The sequence below is a fragment of the Vicia villosa genome, linkage group LG2 (assembly GCF_029867415.1).
Source record: "Vicia villosa cultivar HV-30 ecotype Madison, WI linkage group LG2, Vvil1.0, whole genome shotgun sequence".
NCBI classification, from domain to species: domain Eukaryota; kingdom Viridiplantae; phylum Streptophyta; class Magnoliopsida; order Fabales; family Fabaceae; genus Vicia; species Vicia villosa.
In genome coordinates this window covers 80,183,861-80,193,439 of record NC_081181.1, presented here as the reverse complement: position 1 = coordinate 80,193,439, position 9,579 = coordinate 80,183,861, and the positions used below count along the sequence as shown (strand labels likewise).

Genomic DNA, 9,579 nt, shown 5'->3' with positions numbered 1-9,579 from the left:
TCATCTCCGGCGACGTCTCCGATGAAGCCCTCCGGCCACCTCCGTGAACAACGCGACTCAAAGCCCCTCTCTCCTCTTCTTTACTCTTGATTCGACCTCAAACTGCGCCAACACCGTTCTTAACAATCTCCGACGATCAACTCGTCCTCTCCGATCAAACAACGATGCCACCGAAAAAAAACGTCTCCCTCAACCTCTTCTCTTCTTTCCTCGCCTCGCTCCAACCTCTCCAATTCATTCTGTTTCTGCGTTTCTTTTTGTTGTTGTTTGAATCTGATGTAGAAGCGACGGTGCCTGAACGTGCTTCTGATTTGCTTGGTTCAGTTTCTTTTGATGAACGAACCGATGATGATGATGAACGTGGTGTTGTTGCAAAGTTCTCGAAGGTGCAAAATCGCAGAATCACGTGATGTCAGAGTGATGAATCAAGAAGATGAAGGCGAAGGTGATGTTTATCTTGAACGAATGAAGAAACAATTGAAGGATTCTGAGTTTTTCTTGTGATTTTCTTGTTCTTTGCAGATCTTAGAGAGTGGAGAAGATTGAAGATTGCAAAAGAGTTGGAGATTTTCTGTTATGGTGGTGAATTGAAGATGGATGGTTGAAGATGATTGGTGAGAGGCTGAAGATTGATGATGAGAGAAAAACTGAAGATGGTGAAGAAGAAGAATTCTGAAATTGTGAAGGGTAGAAGATGAAGATGACTGAAGTGGAGATTTTCAGGGTGTGAGAGATGAAGATAATGAAAATGATGGAGAGAGGAAGTTCAGGAATGATGAATGGATCGAGAGAGAGCTCAGAGATGAAGAGTGACCTGTTATATAGAGGATTCCCGGTTAGTTACCTCTCTGATTTTTCTGTTATTTGTCAGTGATCAACCAGCTAGCCCTTTTTTGACAGTTATGAGGTTAGTTTTTCTGTTATAAAGCTGTTGGGAGTTAGTTAAGTTTGTTTGGAATTCGGTTAGAGTTTGTTAGTTAGGAAATGAGACTTATTTATATGGCTGTTTTAGGTAGTTAGGATCTGTTAGAAAACTGTTAGGTAGTTACAAATATGGTTAGAAATTGGAAATGTTAGTAAAACTGGTTTTTTGTACAGGGGCTGATTGTGCTTAGATATACGCGGATGCCGGATTTTGGTGAATGCCGTGGCGTTATGCTGAAATCCTGAATGAGGTATGGCTGCAATGTTTTTTTATGTTAGCACAATTCTTTGTGTCGAGACTTTTGACGAGTATGCTTTGGTGAATTTCGAACTATTCTGATTTTGGTTTGTTTGTGTCGACTCTATGATGACAGGTTTGGAATGAGATTGGTTGCAGGCTCGGGACTCAACTCATAGGCACTGGCGGGATGTGGTTTTCTTAGTTTGAAAATAGTTAGCACGTGAAGTCAAGTTCAGCTAAACAGGGGTCCTGTTAGTTGTAAGGTATGTATATGGTATGTCACTGATTTTGGAATGTATAATGTGTTGAATTATTATGAAGTTAGTGATGCTCTTATTCTGGCGATTGGGTTTTGGTTAGGAATGGTTATGGCTCTGTTAAGTTTAGAAACAAGGTTCTGTGGGTTAGCAAAGTAGAAGCTATTTTTTAAAATCAATGCAATATGGTGACTGTTAGTAGGAAGGAAAATTAGTTATGAAAGAGTTAGTTGAAGTGGTTTGTAACTGTTAGCATTGTGACTGGTTTTCTCTGATTTTTCTGTATTCTTCTTGGACTTGATATAGGTTATGACTTTGTGTTGCAGAGTTTCTGATGTGGTTTATTGAATGAGTGCAGCCCGGTTTTCTTTTATGTTGTAGAGCGCTGTCAGTTTTGATTTGCAATACACAGAATTGGCTTGAATGCTCAGAGCTGGAAGTTGGGCTCAGTTTACTTGTTGGTTTATGCAGGGTGGTTTGGATTTTGCAGCAAGTATTCTCGGATTTCCGTGAGTTGGCTTTGAATTGGCAGCATGCACGTCTCGAGATTTGACCACGTAATTGACTTGTTTCTTTTCCTTTTACTCTCAATTATTGATTGATGATAATTTGATGAATGATTGAACTGTGGCTGTTTAGTAAGTGAATTGATTCTGCTGCATTGTAATCGTACAAAGTTAGCGTTAGCATGAATGGTACTGGACGGTGGTTTAATGATGCTGAGCCGGTTCCGGTTTTATTTCGGTTTGCACTGCAGGTTATTGCTTGAATGTGCAGGAGCTGCTCACTTGTGTAATGGAGAAATGGAGGAGACGAACCGAGGCAAGCTTTGGCGAGGGACACAACTTTGGCTTATGTCCACTAGAATTAGCAAATCGTTTTGAATTCGAAACAGGGACTGAATGTAATAAAACCTTTGGTATTTTGTAACCCTTGTAAGAACCTGTCCATATCCCGTGTCTTTGTAGATTGGATGCTTCAAGACCTTGTCAGAAGTTTATGGCTTTTTGTAATGAAATGTTTGATTGTGATTTGTAATGGATGTAACTTGTGATAGACTATCTTATACGGATGGTGGTTTGGTATGTAATTCTTTTTTGATGAGGGATTTTGAAATGAATGGATATTTGAATTTATGCTTGCAACTTTGAATAGAATTTTCTTATGAGTGAATTGTGAATGATACTCGAGCAGATATTGAACGATGACTTGAGTCTTGTGTGAACACTCACACTGAACTCATAATTACGCACCGCTTTGCCATTAGTCTTCCAACATGTCCACATGCACTTAAACTTGCAACATGAGCCAATTAATGAATACTTTATGCATACCATGAGAGAACTTGAACATAGCCGATCTTAAGTCAACTTGTTGAGCCACAAGTAGCCCAATTGATTAAACAAAGTCGAATCCTCAATACAACTCCAGAATGTATCACGTCTTGATTGAAATGTCTCCTTTAACAAACGAATTTAATATGACACCCTGAGGAATCCTCTGATGAAGATGAAGCATAAGAGAACATTTTAACATGAAATTCAATTGTCCTCTGCTGATGTACTTTAACAAACTCGAACACCACGAGTAAGAAACCCTAACTCAGCGATCCTCAGTCAAACTTTTGATGGATGCGCGCACCTTGTAACTTGATGAAGAAGAAGTCTATGAATCAACCCTAATACGCATTTCAATACATACAGGGAAACCAGTTGAGATAAGCTTATCTGAAGTAGAACCTCAGAGCTATAGACAAACTCCAAACTTTCAAACCTTGATCCCCAAAGCCAAGTTATTGATCAATGAATGCATGAGTTATGTACAATATGATGATGACCTAACGGAGGTATGTACATGAATGCAAAGTCTAAGCCAGTTAATATTGAAAAAGGGTAGGACAAATTTGGGGTATGACAGCTGCCCCTATTTAATCGTCTTAAACCTGAATGTGAGATTGGCGCTAGCCTTTCGAACATTTAAGGTAGAAGAAGATTAAATATCAAAGTGCCAGAAATTTGTCCTAAAGAGAAGATGGTGTAAATCTTATCCTTATTTTTTTTTGTTTTGATATCTGCTGGGGAAAGAGAATTGTTTTCTTTTTTCTGGTGGAAATATTTACAGTGAACAATGGATTTGGATGGAGATAGCTTATAACGTGGTAGCGGTGCCGACACGGGGTTTTCAAAGAGGATGGTTGTATGAAACAATGACCGAAAGGAAAAAAGATCTCGTACGATCTATGACTCAACATCGACTCGACATCAGGAGAGGATCTCGTACGATCTTCAGGACTGAAAGAATAAGATCTCTTACGATCTATGACTCAACATCGACTCAACATCAGGAGAAGACCTAAGCATGATCTTCAGGACTGAAAGAATAAGATCTATTACGATCTATGACTCAACATCGACTCAACATCAGGGGAAGACCTAAGCATGATCTTCAGGACTGAAAGAATAAGATCTATTACGATCTATGACTCAACATCGACTTGACACCAGGAGAAGACCTAAGCATGATCTTCAGGACTGAAAGAATAAGATCTATTACGATCTATGACTCAACATCGACTCGACACCAGGAGAAGACCTAAGCATGATCTTCAGGACTGAAAGAATAAGATCTATTACGATCTATGACTCAACATCGACTCAACATCAGGAGAAGACCTAAGCATGATCTTCAGGACTGAAAGAATAAGATCTCTTACGATCTATGACTCAACATCGACTCGACACCAGGAGAAGACCTAAGCATGATCTTCAGGACTGAAAGAATAAGATCTCTTACGATCTATGACTCAACATCGGGAGAAGATCTCGTACGAACTTCAAAACTGGAAGGAAAAGATCTCGTGCGACCTATGACTCAACATCGACTCAACATCGAGGGACAAAAGAAGACATTGTGTCAGACACTCATCAGAGATTGAAGATACCTCGCATCGGCACCGTGGTTGGAAGAGATTTGAAATGTGGTAGCAGATATCAATCGGAATTTGTAAGGACAACTTTTTGTGTGGAGATGTATTATTGTCTTGACTGGGTGTTGATTTGTATTATCTGGCTTATGCTTTGTATGCATGTTTGAATTTTTCTATGGCGTAATGCTCCATTTTGATGGATATGCTACGCTTTTGAGGATGCAATGTTATATGCAGTGAATGCTATATGCAAAGTGCCAAATGAAGGCATTAATGAAGTAAACACCGGGGAGAATCCCCTTAGTGTTAAGGACCATGTGCAGATGCCAATAGATATTGGACTTTGATTTGAAAGATGCACTTTTCTTTGACTTGAAGAATGATTTCTGACTTCTCACCATGTGCCACTGCCTGAAGGATTTTCAGCTTGAGGAGATTCCCTCGATTCACCATGTTGGGAATGAGAAATCTAGATAAGGAGCCTCGATTAGGGAAGTAGGACAACTCCTAGGAGAAATAAACTCCTGTGCTTGAGGAATGGAACAAACTCTCGGGAGAAATTAACTCCGTGTTTGGGGAGAGGCCAAGTTTCCAGGAGAAATAAACTCCTATGATTGGGGAATGGATCAAACTCTCAGGAGAAATAAACTCCTACGCTTGGGAGAGACCTAGTTTCCAGGAGAAATAAACTCCTATGATTGGGGAGAGAACAAAATAACCCAAGAGATTGTGCCCCAAGCTTCACGACCCATGAAGGAATTTGCACTATAGAATCCTTGGAGAGATTTGTCGAATCTTGACGTAATTGCCTCAGATTGGTCAAACTCAAGAGATGTTCCTCGACATGATTGCCCCAGGTTGATGGAAGCTTGAAGAGAGATCCCTCGACGTGATTGCCCCAGATATGCTGAATTTGAGAGGTCAAACCTCGACTCATCTTCCCCTGATTAGGTACATCTTACTAGAATCCTCGAGCTTTCATTGTTTTGAAGTCAAACAAATACGGAAACAACTTTACCACGCTCGACGGAGTCTTCAAACTCTTCCCCTCAAGGTAATCAAGGAAAGCATTAACTGTTCATGCCCAACGGAGTTCTTTGAATAACTTGCCCCTTGATGGTCAACATTTGAGATGATTAGCTTTTACTCCTTGGAGTTCTCAAGTCTCTAGTGCTTTGACATGATCAAGTTGCTCACTGATTCTCATCCTGAAATTTCTTTGATGTTTAAGCAGATGTTTTGTATGCAAAAGGATGTTAATTCTAAGAATGATAATTCCAATGCAAAGCCTATGTTAGTCTTGAAGTTTAAAGAAACTTTTTATTGAAATGAGGTTGCGACCTCTTGTGACTGAATCACTAGTTGACACAACCTCGATTTTTGCATATAGAAGATAAAGCAAGCATACGATACCAACATGGAAATGAGTCTCGCTTCATTGGGAGTCAGTTAAACGCTATCTCATCGGAGTGCGCTTTCAAAATAAACCCTACTTCAATTAGGACTTTTAAGGGTTGTAATTTGGCCGGGTTCACGGTTTTTTAGAAAACAAAGGATTTTTAGGCTCAAAATTATTTGTACCCACCCCCTTCGTGATGTTCTCCATTCCTATGTTCAGTTAACTCGACACGAGTGTTCATCCCTCACAAGGAGTTTGAAATGGTTGAGGAATCAATGAGGTTCTTTGGACATGGCAGTCGCTCACCTTTTATTCTTCTGATTCATTGTCACACGACTTTGTTCTTTTGCGAAGGATTTTATTTTGTAGTCCTTATTTTTCGCTTCTGCTTTCCCTAACTTTTGCCTGGAAAAATTCTTTTGAATTTTATTTTGGAGTCCAGCGGGATGCCCTAACTTTTGCCTAAGTCACTTATTTTCCAGTTGTTGACTTAGCGGGCTCTCTTTTTTTTTTAATTCTTTTTTTTTGAACAAGTCGTGTGATGTTGCGTTGTTTTCGATTTGTTGAAGGTGATTGCGACTGCCTCACTCCTTTGATTTGATGAAGGATTACCATTATGGTACCGTCATCTCTTGATCTCTTGATAGAATAAGGATGATCATTGCGGTTTTGAGATTCCTCAACCTTTTGAAGGATAACCATTATTGTATCCTTATGTGCACCTTTTGGTGAGTTTTGAACACTCGATCAAGTTAAATGAACACTACCATGCCCCAAGGTTAAAATAAGGGTTTTTTATGATTAGAAAAGAAACTTCTGCTTCAAGGCTCAAAGGGGTTAACGAGGGTCTATCTCCCTTATATCTCCGGTGTTTGGGGATTTGAAATAATGCCTGTACATCCTCAGTAGGGTTTCATTCAAAAACACACGATTAGAGATTTTGCATTTTTATTTTTCATCATTCTCCCTCAGCTTTTTGCCTAAGCAAGCGATTAGTAAAGTTGGTATCGTAATGCCAAAATATTATATGAGTGAAAACGAATGGATTTCTTCAAGACAAACATAAACAATGTATTATGATTTTCATTCAGAGATTAACAAGTTTTTACATGCAATCAGTGCTTAAACAAACAATGAAATGTTACAAGTGAGAATGCAATAAGAAACTAAATGAATGCCATTGTTGAGGAGACTTGACTCCGTCTGGACTTGTTGAGCTTGAATACTTTCTGCAGTTCCTTCCAAACACTTCAGATTACTTCAAAAGAGAACTCCAACGAAGTCACCCATGAGTCGTAAACTTTTGCCTTGCTTTAGGGATTCGAGCAATGCGAGTGATGCAACGCTCAAGATAAGAGTACGTCTTGCTTATCCCTCGTGCGGGAGCCCCAAGCATAGTTGCTAGAGTAGTAATCGCCATCATAAACGGGAAGAATCTTGTATGATCATCAACTCAAGAGAGCTACTTGTGGTGAAGAGGACTCAATACTCGAATCTTAACCAATTGAAACTCCGAAAAATGGGGAAGCACCTTAAGAATGAGAAGCATCGTGTAGAACACTCTTGATTACCACATGGAAGAAGATCCTTACGAAGTCACCCAAGAATTTCTAATGCTTTAAGGGATTCGAGCAATGCGAATGATGCAATACTCAAGATAAGAGTACGTCTTGCTTATCCCTCGTGCGGGAGCCCCCAAGCATATTCATTGAAGAAGTATTTGCCATCAAACATGGAGGAACCTTGCATGGTCATCAAACTTAGAGAAGTTATCTGTTGTAAGGAAAGACCAAAACACCAACTGAAACACCAACCTCCACGGATACAACTGAGCACAAGAACCTTGAGAATGAGAGGTGCTTCTACAGGAAATTCTTGATTACTACTTGAAAGAGATTCTGACAAAGTTGCTCGAGAATTTGTGGTGCTTTTATTATTATTATACCAACGAGTTCAAGGAAGCAGCTTTCTACAAAACAGGAAATACTTGAAATGAGAACACAGAAAGGAAATGATGATTGCCATAGTTGAGGAGACTTGACTCCTTCTGGGCTTATTTCTTTTTGTGACACTCCATGGAATATAGACATTCACTTGGGCACGGGCATTCCGTTCACCCACATGTTTCCTCCTTGAAGGGTTATATGTCTCTCGTCGATCAATTGTTGCACCTTGGCTTTGAAAGCGTTGCAGTCCTCGGTTGAGTGCCCTGCTGATCCAGCGTGGTACCCACATTGCACATTAGGGTCATGCCCAGGTGGAAACGGGCGTGGTGGAGGTTTCAGAGATTTGGGGACCACCAATGAGCTTTGCACTAGATATGGCAGAAGTTTAGTGTATGTCATAGGAATCTGGTCCAGAGGAGCATTTCTTCGCCCCAAATTACTTCTAGGTGGGTATTCATTCGGATGACCTTGTTGATGATTCTGTTCGGGTGTCTTCCTCTTTTGATTTGGCAGTGAAACAAATGGAGACTGATGAAGAGGGAAACCTGGAACCCAAGATGGTGCATTATGCTTCTGATTTGAAGTAGATCTGACATAGAAGTATGAATCAACCTTTTCTTCTACCGCAGTTGGAACCCCATTTCCTTGAACAAACATACCCTCGGGGGTGAACAAAATCACTTTTGAATCAATGAGATCTTGAATTTGCTGCTTCAGCGCCCTACAATTCTCAATATCATGACCAGGTGCCCCAGAATGGAACTCACATCGAGCATTGGCATCAAAGGTGGGGGGAAGCTTTTCAGGCGTAGCCAATTCTCGTAGCTCAACCAACTGAAGCTCCAGCAAACGGGGAAGTAACTGAGCGTAAGGCATCGGGATAGGATTGAGAATTCTCTGAGGTTTCTTGGGCTTTTTCCCACACATTTGGTCTCCTTGATTCATTCTAGGGGCATGAACATTTTGACGCGGAGGCAATGGCACTTGAAATTGAGGGAGAGCTCCCTGAGGCATCCCATGAGTGAAAAGAGATCCTATTGGAGAGAAGGAATCAACAACTTCTGTTGCAGCAACAGGAACAACATCACCTTCCTTCCTTAATACCGTCTTCAGAACTTCCATGACCAAGCTCAATTGAGTCTTCAACTGACTATTTTCCTCCTTTAGTGCATCCTGATTACGGACCAAGTCTCGCATCTCCAACATAAGATGACCCATTTGTTCCTTCATCTCATCCATTTCCTCACGGAGTTGTTCCATAGTTGATCTTGGAGTTGTGGCGGTGAGAAGTCAAATCTGTTGTTGATCTTGGAATCTGTTTAGAAATGGTCCCATAAGTCTTTGAAAGAACCATGAAATGCATGATAGTATGAATGCATGTTTCATTTATGAGAGATCCTAAAGTCTTTTCACACACTTTCATTCTTCTCTTCTTTTTTTTTTGAATTAAAGCTTCCTTTTTGTATAGAATATCTTTTCTTTTCCTTTTTCGCTTTTCTATTTCCTTTTCTTTTACATATCTTTTCTTTTCTTTTCTTTTCTCTTTTTGTTTTGGAAATAGACTTTAGGATCTTTCATGAATGGAGTGGACAAAGCAATGATGTTATGCAATGCAAAAGCATGGGATCAACGGTCCATATAATCTTAGTAACCACTGTACAATCCTCTGAATAACTGATACAGGTCAAATGTCACAGGATCAAAGGTCCGGCACCCTTTTTTAATACCAGGAAAACCAATAGTCACCAACAGAACAAAATAGTCACCAACGGTACCTGTCATGTATATCCCTCCCCACTCACGGGTGTAGTCTAGGTCAGGGTAAGGTCAAAATGGCAACCAGCGTTATCAGTCCTCCTGAGGCACCAATGTTGTTGCATCTACAT

The 9,579-nt window shown here is 40.2% G+C and overlaps 1 long non-coding RNA gene across 1 annotated transcript; it reads left to right on the top strand.

Annotated features, from left to right (window-relative positions):
* The first annotated feature begins 779 nt into the window (after positions 1-779).
* LOC131646341 (uncharacterized) lies at positions 780-2,459 on the top strand. Its single transcript, XR_009297424.1, has 4 exons — positions 780-1,175; positions 1,299-1,428; positions 1,749-1,979; positions 2,180-2,459. It is a non-coding gene; the product is annotated as an uncharacterized LOC131646341 (long non-coding RNA).
* The last annotated feature ends 7,120 nt before the right edge of the window (positions 2,460-9,579 follow it).